The following is a 13,825-nucleotide window of genomic DNA, read 5'->3' on the forward strand; positions in this document are numbered from 1 at the left end:
AGGTTTATTTATTTATTTTTTTAGTAATCTCTACACCCTACATGGGGCTTGAGCTCACAATACTGAGATCAAGAGTCACATGCTCCACCAACTGAGCCAGGTGCCCCCGTTCATTGATTCTGTTTCTTAAATTCCAAATATGAGTGAAGTCTTTCCCTGACTTATCTCACGTAGCATTATACTCTCTAGATCCATGTGTCATTGCAAATGGCAAGATTTCATTCTTTTTATGGCCAAGTAATATTCCATTGTGTTCTTTATCCATTTATCTATCAATGGACACTTGGGTTGCTTCCAAATTTGGCTTTTGTAGATAATGCTACAATAAACGCAGGAATATATCTTTTTGAATTAGTGTTTTCATATTCTTTAAGTAAATACCCAGTGGTGGAATTATTGGTTCATACAATAATTCTATTTTTAATTTTGTGAAGAAACTCCATACTGTTTTCCATAGTGGCTAAACCAGTTTGCATTCTCACCAACAGTGCACAAGTGTTCCCTTTTCTCCAAATCTTCGCTAACACTTCTTTCTTGTGTTTTCGATTACAGCCATTCTGATAGATGTGAGGTGACATCTCATTGTGGTTTTGATTGGCATTTGCCTGATGATTACAGTTGTTGAACATCTTTTTATGTGTCTTTTGGCCACCTGTATGTCTTCTTCGGAGAAATATCTGTTCATATCTTCTGCTTTTTAAATTGGATTATTTGGGGTTTTTTTTGGTGTTGAGTGGTCTAAGTTCTTTATATATTTTGGATACTAGTCCATTATCATAAATATCATTTGCGAATATCTTCTCCCATTCGATAAGTTTGTCTTTTTGTTTTGTTGACTGTTTCTTTTGCTGTGCAGCTTTTTATTTTGATGTAGTCCCAATAGTTTATTTTTGTTTTTGTTTCTCTTGCCTCAGGAGACATATCTAGATGTCAGAGAAATTACTGCCTGTGCAGTAGGATTTTTATGATTTCAGGATTTTTATGATTTCAGGTCTTATATTTAGGTCTTTAATCCATTTTGAGTTTACGCTTGTGTATGGTGTAAGAAAGTGCAGTTTCATTCTTTGGCATGGAGCTATCCAGTTCTCCTAACACCATTTGTTGAAGAGATGGTCTTTTTCCCATTGTATATTCTTGCCTCCTTTGTCAAAGATTAATTGACCATATGATCGTGGGTTTATTTCTGGGCTCTCTATTCTGTTCCTACAAAGCCCTTTTCATACAGTTTATCATCCAGTCCATGCCAAACCCCAGGGAAGTAGGTAAATTAGAAACAGTGACCCCTCGGGGTGCCTGGGTTCCTCAGTCAGTCAAGTGTCGGACTTTGGCTCAGACCATGATCTTGAGGTTCATGAGTTTGAGCCCGTGTCAGGTTCTGTGACGACACCTCAGAGCCTGGAGCCTGCTTCAGATTCTGTGTCTCCCTCTCTCTCTGCCCCTCCCCTGCTAGTGCTCTGTCTCTCAAAAATAAATAAACATTAAGAAAAAAAAGAAAAGAAAAAAAAAGAAACAATGACCCCTCTAAGCACAACTTGATATCCTGGATTGGGTCCTGGAACTAAAAAAGGGCATTAATGGAAAAAGCGGGTCTTTGGTTTAGTTAATAGGACTGTCCAATGTTAACTTCTAAGTTTTGACAAGTATACTAAGATAATGAAAGAGGTTAACATCAGAGGAAGCTGGGTGAAGAGTATCTAGGAATCCTGTACTAATTTTTCTGTAAATCTAAAATTCCAAAATAAAAAGTAGGAAAAAAAAAAAAAGATCACAACACTCACTCCCTAGCCTTCATCCTAGCAGTTCATCTACTATCAGAAGAGGGCAAAGCAAGAGCATTACAGCTCAGAGGCTAGAGCCGAAGGCGGTGCTGGATGGAAGCTCTGAAAACAAGCAAGAATGGAAGGGGCTGAGCCTTGGGTAGTCCTGAAGGGTGCATGATGGCCAAACCAATCATTTGGGTCCTGCACCAAAAAAGAATAAGAAAATTCCTGGTCCCCAAAGAATTCACAATCTGATTTATAATCCTTTTCCTTGGCATTGGAATTCATAATGTGATTTCTTCACTTGCAGATTTCTTTTGCTAATATTCTTTGCTGTTTCAAGAATTAAAAGAGCTTGCATTTGCTGAGCTTAACTCCAGCTGTGTCCCGGGAGGAAGTGGCAGCAGCCATTAAGAAGCCAGGAGGGGAAGTGGGCTGGGATTACCCCACTCGGTGTGCTAACAATCTGTGGGTGTATAATTAGGAGAGTTCACCCTGGGGTGTTTCTCTTGTTGCTGTGTTTTGTTCTCTGTGCCCTCCCACCCTTCCTTCCTTCCTTCCTTCCTTCCTTCCATCCTTCCATCCTTCCTCCTTTTTTTTTAAGAAAAAAAATTACTGACTGTAATTCTGAATGCTTTTCACATTTGCAGCTGTAGAAACATTTAGTAATACCTGTTGCTCCGTCCTAGAACTGGATAAATTCCAAGTGTTATCTGCTTTCTCAGATGCTAAGGATAAGCATAAGCAAGGAAGATGTGGGCCTGCGGGTTGGGGATAGGGAACAGAAGGGGGAGGGGAGTTTTCTGAGCCTTCTACGGATGCCCAGCCTTGGATCTCACTTGTCACTTCCAACCCAACCTCAACATCGCCACTGTCAAAGAATAACCACTGAAGGGTCAAAACATGAGAGTCATATAAATACAGACTGAGAACTCATTCGTGAAGAAACTAGAAGAATGGTAAATTGAGTTCAAAGGAAAATTCAAGAAACTAAATACATTCACTAAAAACCAGAATGCTGGAATAAGGTTAAAACTTCTAGGTACAATAAAACTGTTGCTTTTCCACACATTTAGGTTCCTCACCCAGGGCCTTCATTCCTGGGTCTTTATCTGAGGCCTTGGGCAGAGGTCCTCCTCTTGGACACATCTGCCCAGGCATTCCTAGAGGGGAGGAGGGGAAACCATGAAGACACTTTTCCCCACTCCTCAGTCCCCAGGTCTTTCCACAACTAGCCCTTCCTTCTCAACCTTCCCAAGCCCCAAAGCCCACCAAACTGCTGGAGCCTTTTGTTTGGGACTCCCTCAACAGTGACAGGGCCCCTCATGTCTGCACTGATCTACTGACCCCTCCGGAGAATGGAACAGGGAGAGTGGGCGCTTCCTCTGGTTTAGCCTCTTGATTGCAGTCAGTGGTTAAAGGCTTACCTCTTAAATTGATGGCTAGTTGCTTTAATCAGCTACTCTGACACCTGACAGCTCTACTCTCTCTTCTAGCTCAGCTGAGCTCCCAACAGAGTTACATTTTTTACTGGCCAAGAGATCATTTGCATCTCTGCAAGGCCAAAATGCACGTGTGGACACATCACATGCCAGAGCCTGGGGTCTAAACAATAGTAAAAAGACAGCAAAGGTTTATTCTTCTGGATTCTAGAACCTAGAGAATTAAATAATCTGTGGGTGGGTCCATTAGACAAGGCTCCATCCAGTAGGACTTTGAAAGGATGCATAATCATCCCTTGCCCTATGTCTAAGTTTTAGATAATTTTGTGTAACACTGCCAAAATGAGGTCCTATTGCAACACTGCCGCATAACTGGGGGCTGATCTTGTAGGCATGGCAACTCACAGTCACCAGCTTCCCCCGTATCTCCTTCAAGTCCTGGGCCAGCTGCATTTGCAGCTCCATGCCAAAGGGCGCCAGCTTCCCCTGCTGGCCATCTGGCCCATCAAGAATGGAGGCTGTAAGGAATAGACATGGGTTCTCCTTTGTCCTATGTGGTGGGTGGTGGTTCTTCCCCACATCTCCACTTTTTCTTCCCAACTTCCCAACTCCTGCCCCTGCAGGACTGCCGCAATTCAGACCCACATCGTGCAGACAACCACCTTCCACAAAATTCTTCACCATTCCCACCATTACATAAGGTCTGATTCCTATTTCATATCATTGCTTATTTCATATCATTCTTAGAGATTCTGTTCTTTGCACAACCCTGACTGATACACTCCCCACCATTTTTCAACAGCCCCTTTGGGTTCTTCCGTCTCCTCGTGGGCTGGAGTGCAACAGTTATAAAGAGAATGAACCTTAATATTAAGTTCCAGATCAGGCTCTTCCCAGCTTTGTGTCTCTAGACAAGTTATTTAGTTTCTGTAAGCCTCAGTTTCTACCTCTGTAAAATGGGAAAAACAACAGAACTCCCTTAGAAGGTTGCTGTGGAGGGGCGCCTGGGTGGCTCAGTAGGTTAAGCATCTGACTTCAGATCAGGTCATGATCTCACAGCTCTTGAGTTCGAGCCCCACGTTGGGCTCTGTGCTCACAGCTCAGAGCCTGGAGCCTGTTTTGGATTCTGTGTCTCCCACTCTCTCTGCCCCTCCCCCCTCGCATTCTGTCTCTCTTTCAAAAATAAATAAACATTTAAAAAAATTTAAGAAGGTTGCTGTGGGGATTCAATAAGGTTAATGGCAGTAAAATCCTTAGCACAGTCCCTGACCTAGTGTAAGTACTCAATAAGTATTCACCATTATCATTACTTCTATCATAAATGGCACTTATCATATCGACTTGCTTTTCTGAACCACCGTTCTCACACATACCAGATTGTGAACTTTCTGAGACAATGAACATTGTTTCAGAACGTTGAAGTGAGACATCCTTTATGCCTAGAGGAGTTGGGAGAGGCTCCCTGGAAGAGGTGATATTACAGTGGGGCTCTGAATTGCTGGATTGGGATGGGTAGATAAAGAGAAAAATGGGGGCGCCTGGGTGGCTCGGTTGGTTAAGCGTCCGACTTCGGCTCAGGTCATGACCTGACGGTCTGTGAGTTCGAGCCCCGCATCGGGCTCTGTGCTGACAGCTCAGAGCCTGGAGCCTGTTTCAGATTCTGTGTCTCCCTCTCTCTCTGCCCCTCCCCTGTTCACGCTCTGTCTCTCTCTGTCACAAAAATAAATAAACGTTAAAAAAAAATTTTTTTTTTAAAAAGAGAAAAATGGCATTGCTTCCATAAAATGAAAAACAAAGATGGGATATATAGAGACCATTGATAGAACCAACCAGCCTTTGAAATTGTACAGATTATCTTTATTTTTAAGTTTTATCTATTTATTTATTTATCTATCTATTTATTTATTTATTTAGAGTGCAAGCAGGGGAGGGGCAGAGAGAGAGGGAGAGAAAGAATACCAAGCAGGCTCCATATCATCAGCAGAGAGCCCTACGCAGAGCTTTGAGCAGGATCTCATGAATGATGAGATCATGACCTGAGCAGAAATCAAGAGTCAGAGGCTTAACCACCCAGGCGTTTCTGAAATTGTACAGATTATCTTATCGGAGAAAGCATGCGTAAACAGACTGTGTATCTGGCCCTGGGCTAGGCTAGGAGACTAGAATGTTGAATAGGCTTTCTATATATTGGGGGCAATAAAAGGAAATCAATGCATACAACACAGTGTATGAGGACCCTAAAAGTCCGGGAGCCAAACATCAGGGACTTGAAAGGCAATCAAGGACAGAGTATTTACAAGCTCAGGTCTGCTGAGAGCAGAAAACCGAGGACATCCCTGTGGGTTTATGGGCTGCCTTGGAGAAGTGAACGAAGCATCTGTGTTCCACTCCACTGGCCGACTCCCCACTCCCCCATTCCCTCCTTCCCTCTCTTTAGGGTGCATGTGGGTTAGTAATGAGCGTGGAGGAAATGTCCTGAGCCCAACTCCCCAGGAATTAAGGCCCTGATTAGAGAAAAGGTAAACAGAGGCTGAAGTAGCACATCTAAAGTGACTGAGAAGAAAATAATATTACATACCTAAAGAAATGGGTTCAAAGGAGGACTAGTCAACAAAGAAAATCCAGGAAAATGTGTTCTACGCTGGAATGTGAATTCCATGAGGCAGGGATTTTGAGTATCTGAAGATTCTATCTCTCATATGCAGTCAAAGGGTGAGGTATCTGGTAGCACTCACCGATATATGTTGAATATAAATACATAATATATATAAATATAAATATATGTTGAATATAAATGAGTGGAGACTCAAGAGATGAACCTCCTGGGGGCGGGTGGTGCTCAGATGTAGTCAGCCAAAGAAGAGTCATTTAAGCATTGCAAGCATCAATCAACATCTTTGATTTACTTTTCTCCCCACCCCACAGCACTTGCCTTACCTCCCCCACCCATAGTTCTCTCAGACAAGAAAGACAGAATGCCCAGTATGCGAGGACATTCCAGCCCAGATGGTTGATACTCTCCTGCAAGAATTCACCTCTAGGATACCTGGTGTATAGATGATCAGCGTCCGTCAGGCTCCAGGCTCCATTCAACCCTGGGATACCGACAAGACCGAACCACTGTAAGTTCACCAAGGCGGTGCCACCCACGTTAGCCTCTTGACCCACGGGCCTGGTGGCACCTCCACCGTACCATCCGCCTCTTTTGATGTTGTACCCATCACTGAAGTGTTTCTCCCAACACTGCTGATCTGCCCCAACCACGGGAGGTGACTGACGTGGTGCCCACACAGCCCGGCTCTCCTAGCAGCCTCCCTGCCCCACACATCCTAGATGAGTCAGCCCCAACCTCTGGGAGGGTCCCCTGGAACTGGCCCCACTTATGCTGCCTTCTCAGGACCTGCTCAGAACCTGCCAAGGCAGTGAGCCCAACCCCCTCCGGCCTACAACCCCACCCAGCCACCTCCAGGCACACCTCAATGCATTTCCACCCAGGCAAGGGGGTGTGGTGGCCCTGGGCTCAAAGACACCTGGCTTCAGACCCTGGCTCTCACTCTCTGGCTGTGGGGCTCTGGGAAGGTCACTTCACACCTCTGTGCCTCAGTTCCCTCATCTGTAAAACAAGGGTAATAAGAATGGTTGTATCAGCTGGACTTCAGGCAGGAAATTGGAACCCTTGAGGTATTTTGAGCAGAAAGTGACTAATACAGGGGGTTGGGTGCTCATGGGATGGTTGGAGTAGCTGGATGGGGGAGGGGAGGAGGGGAGGGTGAGGCTTGAGAGGATCTGCTCCCCTGGCCTGAGCAGGAAAGGCAGGTGGGTGTCTAGAGCTTGCCTCGGGCACTCTGCGTTAGGGGACACGCCGACATGGCGGTGATCCAGGGAGCAGGCAGGGCCTCCCCCACCAGGGGTGACCGCACCCTGGACACCAGTGCAGGAAAGGATGCGTCTGCACGAGCCTGCCTGTCAGAAGGGAGCGGCCAAGGCACAGGAAGGCAGCCTCTGGCTCCTTCCACCTTCAAGTCCCACGTGAGGGTCTCAGCGCTGGCTCACGATAGGCACCCACCACTCTGGAAGGAGGCAGTCTGGGAAATGGAGCTTTATTTAGCTTTCTACCTGAAAAGGACAGGAAATAGGCGGGAACAGGTCCCTCAGCCCCATGAAGGTCAAGCACCTTTAAGCCTGGAGAGCGCTCACCACTCTAGGCACACAGCACTTGCTGGCTGGAGGCGGCTCTGGTGAGGCTCCGTGGTGACTGCTACATGGCTGCTGGGTGGCAGCTCAGGGCTAGGCCCCAGGAGATACACCCGCAAACAAGACAGGGCCTGACCCTGAAGATGCGATGGCCCTCCAGGGGCAGCAGAGACTGGAATCATCAAGGAAAGTGATCGGTGTAACCGTGTGTGCAAAAAGCCTGGGGTCACAGGGAGCTGAGAGCACAGGGGGCCCACCTGGGCCAGTCTGGGGGTGAAGCAGCACACAGGGTGGAGCAGGGACACTTGTAAGTCTGGGAACCCAGCCTGGGGTGGTGTTCACAGAACAGAAACAGAGTTCATAGAAAGCCCTTTGCCTCCCATCAGCTTAAGGCCGGCATGTAATTCAAGTCTCCAGTATTTATAAGTGTTAGAGTCAGGCGTTAAGGCAGGGTAAAGATAGGAGTCAGAGGCTAAAAAATTTTAGCAGTCAAAGGCTTTATTTGGGAACTAAGATCTCGGGCGAGGTTCTGTGACTCAGGGAGAGAAAGAGGAGTCAGGGAAGTCTCCCCCAGGTGTGGTGGGGTGGGGTTTTTAAGCTGCAGCGGTTCCGGGTTTAGGTCCGGGTGGGCCTTTTTCCAGTCAGGTCGTGCTGTCGCTAGGTGATTGGTTGACCTCCAATTCGTTCTCGTGTGCCGCTAGGGGCTTTTCATTGGGTTGCGCGGGCAAGATGGCCGTCCCTCTACTGTGGTTCCAAGGACATCCTAACAATAAGCATTTACAGTGTACGAGAAACCAAGGAGACTTCTCCCAGTCACACCAATGGGAGAGATGTTTTCCTGATGGCCTTTGAAGGTCTACAGCTGGGGCAGAAGGTGAGTGGGCAGGGGAAGATGGGAAAAACTGCTGACAATTTAAATGGCACCCTGGCCCTCTCTCCTCCGCAGCGTGCAGCTCTGAGACTCCCCACCAGCTTAGCCCTTTACTGGCCACACACACACACACACTCACACCCTCACAGCACAAACCTCCCTCCGTGCTGGCAGCTCTGATACAAATGCACAGGAATTTCCTCCTCAGGCCTGAAGGCAGGCCATACGTCCAGTTGCCAGGGGAACCTCACACTGACCTTCTTCGAGGGTGACCACACGAAGAACCCGGAGAGGGGGGCAGTCGGGGGGCAAGCAGGTCCTCCCCTCTCTACTCATCCCCCTCTCCCCCCAGAAGGCTCCCTCCCCGGCTTTCCTCCAGTCCAGAACCCCAAGCTGGATGGGGCAGCGCGGGGCGCCCTCCTGTGGGCAGGCGCGGTACTGCAGCTCCTCCGCGACCTCCCGCTCCAGCGCTGCGCCCGCCCCCACCCCCCCCCCACCCCCGCCCCAGCAGAGTCCTGTGCCCGGGGGGCCTTGCTCACTGCCCCCGTGGGCCTACGCCCAAGCGACCGTCTCTTACCTTTTCCTGTTTTGAAATTCAAGATTCATGCATATCAAATAGTGTGTATTCGTTATCTAACCCCGTATAACCAATTACCTCTAAAATGTAGCAGTTTAAAATGCCAAACACTCAGGGGGCCTGGGGGGCTCAGTCCATTAAGGGTCCCACTTAGGCTTAGGTCATGAACTCAGGATTCCTGAGTTCGAGCCCCACATCCCGCTTTTTGCCTCTGTCCCCCTCTCTCTTGCCCTCCCCCACTCGCTCGCTCTCTCTCGCTCTCTCTCTCTCTCTCTCTCAAACATCATAAACATAAACATAAAAAAGTAAATAAAATACCAAACACTCAGATCCCCTTACTGAAGGAAAGGAATCCAGGAGTAGCTTACCTGGGTGGCTCTGGCCTGGGGCTCTCACACAATTGTCATGGAGACGTTGGCTAAGACTGCAGTCATCTGAAAGCCGGGTGGACCTACTTCCAAGCTCATTTGGTGTGGCTGTCTGTCAGCTGTCAACTGTCAGCTGTCTGTCATGCTCAGGAGCCCTTCCTTTCTTGCCACTGGGGCCTCCCCATAAGGCTGCTAGGAACATATTTAGTGGCTTCCCACAGGGCAAATGCTCCCAGAGAAAGAGAGCAAGAGAAACCAAAATAGAAGACAGAGTGTCCATTAGAACCTAATCCTGGCAGTGACATTCCAGCAAGTCTGCCATATTCTATTGATCTCACAGGCCAATCCTGGGACAATGTGAAAGGAAATATGAATTCCAGGAGGCAGTGATCACTGGGGTATTTTTTAGAGGCCAGCTAAATATATTTTTTATTAAAAATTTTTTCAACAAATTTTTTAAAAATTTTTATTTATTTTTGAGACAGAGAGACAGAGACAGAGTGTGAGCAGGGAAGGGGCAGAGAGAGAGACACACACAGGATCCGAAGCAGGCTCCAGGATCCAAGGTGTCAGCACAGAGCCTGATGCAGGGCTCGAACTCACAAACTGAGATCATGACCTGAGCCAAAGTTGGACGCTGAACTGACTGAGACACCCAGGCACCCCAATTTTTTATTTTTTTAAAAAATATTTATTCATTTTGAGAGAGAGAGAGAGAGAGATAACATGCATGAGCAGGGGGAGAGGCAGAGAAAGGAGACAGGGAATCCCAAGCAGGCTCTGCACTCACAGGGCAGAGCCCTACATGGGGCTCAATGTGGAGCTCAGCGTGGGGCTCGATCCCACAAACTGTGAGATCATGATCTGAGCTAAAATCAAAAGTTGGACGCTGAACCAACTGAGCCACCCAGGCGCCCACAAAACATAATTTTTAAATGTTAGTTATAAAACAACATATAGTCAACCCCATGAACCCACCACTTATAGAAGAACCAGGGCATCATCACATTCCCTTTCATCTACCCTCCTTCCTGTCTGTTGTAAGAGGCAATCATCTTAAATGTTGTGTTTATCCTTCTTTGCGTTTGAAAAAGTTTGTCACAAAGGTACATATGTCTAAGCAATATGTTTTTTTCATTTTGCCTTTTTGATCTTTATAGAAATGATTGGCTGTAGGTGGTCACCTCCTTCCTCCAAGCTCCAAGCTTCTATGACACTCTTCTTTTCCCCCTCTGTTCCCCCACTCAGGAGAGGGTAGCTGCTCCCTGTCTTTTTATTCCGGGTTACCTCCATGTTCTTTATTTACCCATTCTCCTGTGATGGACATTTGGGTTGTTTCCACTCCTTCACCATTTGACTGTGAGGCTAAGTCCCTTTGGGACAGGTCTCCTGGTACACATGCACAAGTTTTGCACACGCATACCTAAGCATAGGGGCACTGGGTCCCACTATATGCAAACCCTCCATTTCACAAGATAAGGTCAAACTGTTTTCCAAAGTGATTGTGATGAGGGGCCATAAGGCAAGGCACGCACAAGCTAGCAACACCACCCCAGGTGGGATATATGTGATATTCCTCAGGCTCTCCTGGCTGCCCAAGAACAAAAGAGAGAAAACAGGTGGTTAACTGATAGAGATCACAGTCCTGCAGGACATGGGTCTCCACCAGTTTACAAATGTGCTTAGTAAATTACAAGAAAAAGGCAATCTTATCAATAGCCTAATCTCCAGAAAACTATGGACTCAGTTTCCTGGAGCCCCTAACATCACCCTCCCCTCCATAGTGATGTGGGAAACAAAGGCAAGAAAGAAATGGCAGGTAAAATTCAATTTCCTTGTAACCTGCAGCCCATTGGCAAATACTTAAGGCAAATACAGAGTAGAACATCACTCCAGGGACCCCTTACTGTCCTAATGTTAATGCCTGGCTAGAGGGAAAACAACCTTAGTTTGACAAGAGCAAGGCCTCGGGTATCTTAGGGAATCCTCTTTAGTATATGAAAATCCTTCTGGAGGCCTCCCTTATGCCTTTACCTTCCCCAACTGCATAGTATATATCTAGTCATTGTTCACAGCCCCAGGGCAGCTCTTTTTGCCCATTGGTCCTGTCCTCCTCCTTTAATCAAATCACCTTTTTGCACCAAAGACGTCTTCAAGAATTCTTTCTTGGTGGTCAGCTCTGAACCCTCCCACCACTCCAAAACCTCATCAATTGTAGCAATTCACCCTGTGGCCTGCAACTTCTGCACCGGCTCTGTTGGTGCTGAGGTGTGTGTGGTGGAAAGACGGACTCAGGGGCTGGGATTGGAGGGAGGCCAAGGGGCACAGAGGCTGGCAGTGGGGGAACCCGGAAGCCCACAGACCCCAGCCCAACTCAGCCAGAGAAGTTACAGCCCTGTAACATTGTGTTTCTTCATAACAAACATACATTGCTCTTTATTCCCGTTTCTGGCACAGAGCTCCTAAAAAGCCTTGGAATTTCCTAAGCAAGGACAACAAAGGGGTCTTTGGTTATGTTAATGAGGTGACTTTTGGCCTCCACCTAAGGCTGGGAGCTGTTTGCCAGAGGAGCCAGCAGGTGATTGGAGAACTGAAACTTTGAGTCCACCCCAAGCCACCAGGGAGGAGGGGAGGGGCAATCGCCAACGGGGATGATTTAATCAGGGGATGATTTAATCAGTCGTGGCTAGGCCATGAGGCCTCCATAAAAATCCAAAGGAACTGGGTTCTGAGAGCTTCAGGGTTGGGGAGCAGGTGAAAATTCCAGCAGAGTGCAATGCCTGAGGAGGGCATGGAAGCGCCACCCCCTTTCCGCCTAGCTTACCCCACACAGCCCCTCCACCTGGCAGTTCCTGAGTTCTAGCCTTTGACACTAAACTGGTGATCTAGTAAGTAAGAGGTTTCTCTGAGCTCTGTGAGCCCCTCTAGTAAATTAATGGAGCATCAGGAGGAGGTTGCAGAAACCTCTGATTTACAGCCAGTCAGCCAGAAATACAGGTGACAGCCTGGACTTTCAACTGGTACCTGAAGGGCAGGGGGAGGTCTTGTAGGACTTGTTAAAAAACAATCAATTGAATAAATCTGAAGATCAAATTGGCTTTATTCAACCCTTCACGAATCGGGAAGCATCCCATTAACAGGTAGAAGGGACCTCTGAAGAGCTGTACAAAAATGGGAGGGCTTTTCTAGGCAGAAGGAGGGGATACCAAGGAAGTTTAAAGTGGGTTACTTCAGGGAGTGTTACTTGGCCTTTGGGGAAGGCAGGGGGTCTTATGAACAGATGACCTCCCCAGTGCTAACCAGGAAATTCCAGACTGAGTGGCTTAAAATTCCACTCCTGGGAGAGGCTGAAACTGCAATTAGGTTAGGCATTAAGGCTTGTGGGGCTTAACAAAAGTGACTCCATTTTTGGACCTGTTGTTTCTTTTTAATAGACTGAGCCCTTACGCTGTGGAATCTGATGCTATCTCTGGGTAGATAGTGACAGAAGTGAGTCAAATTGTAGACGCCCAGCTTGAGTCGGAAATTGCTTGTCCTTGTGGGGAAACCTGTGTGTGCTCATGTGCGCGCGCGCGCGCGCACACACACACACACACACACACACACACGTGGCATTTCTCTGGCCCCTCCTAAGGAAGTCTCCCTCAGCTGCTTCTGTTGACCCAGGGAAAACTATTTATGCCCTCCTGTTGTAAGGGTTTCATGCTCTAAGGATTTCATGAAAGTCCTAACAAAGTGGACACTCACTACAGCATTTTTCCTTTCTTCCCCTTGCCTCCCCCCCCAAACATGCATTTAGAACATGGAAGTAAATAAAAGAAACAAACTCCCAGGCAAATCACATTGGTCTGAACTCCATGATCATTAACAGCATTAATTAATTGCTTACCCACAGAAAGGAAAAGTTAATTACCTATCATGGAAATTTTAAAAACAAAAAAGGAAACGTGTTTAAATTTTAATGAGGGCCTCTGCATGGTGGGAATGAAAATGAGCTGGTTTCTCTGGGATCTAATTGTTGGCAATTGAAGTGAGGGCCCTACAGATGCAGACTGAGGCTGGTGCCTGGCTGGACTCAGCAGCGCCCTTGCCTCCGGAGCAGTGATGCTGGGGTGACAGAGGAACAGGCAGGGCAAAGCCACTGATGTGCAGCTGGAGGGGCTTTGTTTGTCAAGGTAGCTTTGAAAGGCTCTCTCGCCTCTCTCCCTCTTCCCCAGGGCCTATAGGAGACTCAGGAAGGCTCACAGGGGCACGAGGCTGGAACCCAGGACATCAGAAACCTGTTCTCCCTCTCCCCAACCCCCACTCCCAGACAGGATGCCTGGTGGGTCTCACTTTTCACACCATTCTCTTTTCTGTCTTCTACTTTCCAGTACTTGCGACAATCCTGCAGCTACATCAGGGATCGCCAAGTCTGGAGCAACCAAAAGAGACCTGGATTCTGAGCATGGCTTTGGCACAGCTAAGCTCTGTGACCTCAGGCAAGTTCCATCATCTCTCTGGGCCCCCATAGCTGTATCTTCTCTGTAGGATAAAGGTATAGGCATTGATATACCTGAGGTCACTTCTAGCCCTCACATTCTCTGTTCTTTTTTTTTTTTTTTTTTTTTTTT

Source organism: Panthera uncia, assembly GCF_023721935.1.
Source record: "Panthera uncia isolate 11264 chromosome C1 unlocalized genomic scaffold, Puncia_PCG_1.0 HiC_scaffold_4, whole genome shotgun sequence".
NCBI lineage: Eukaryota > Metazoa > Chordata > Mammalia > Carnivora > Felidae > Panthera > Panthera uncia.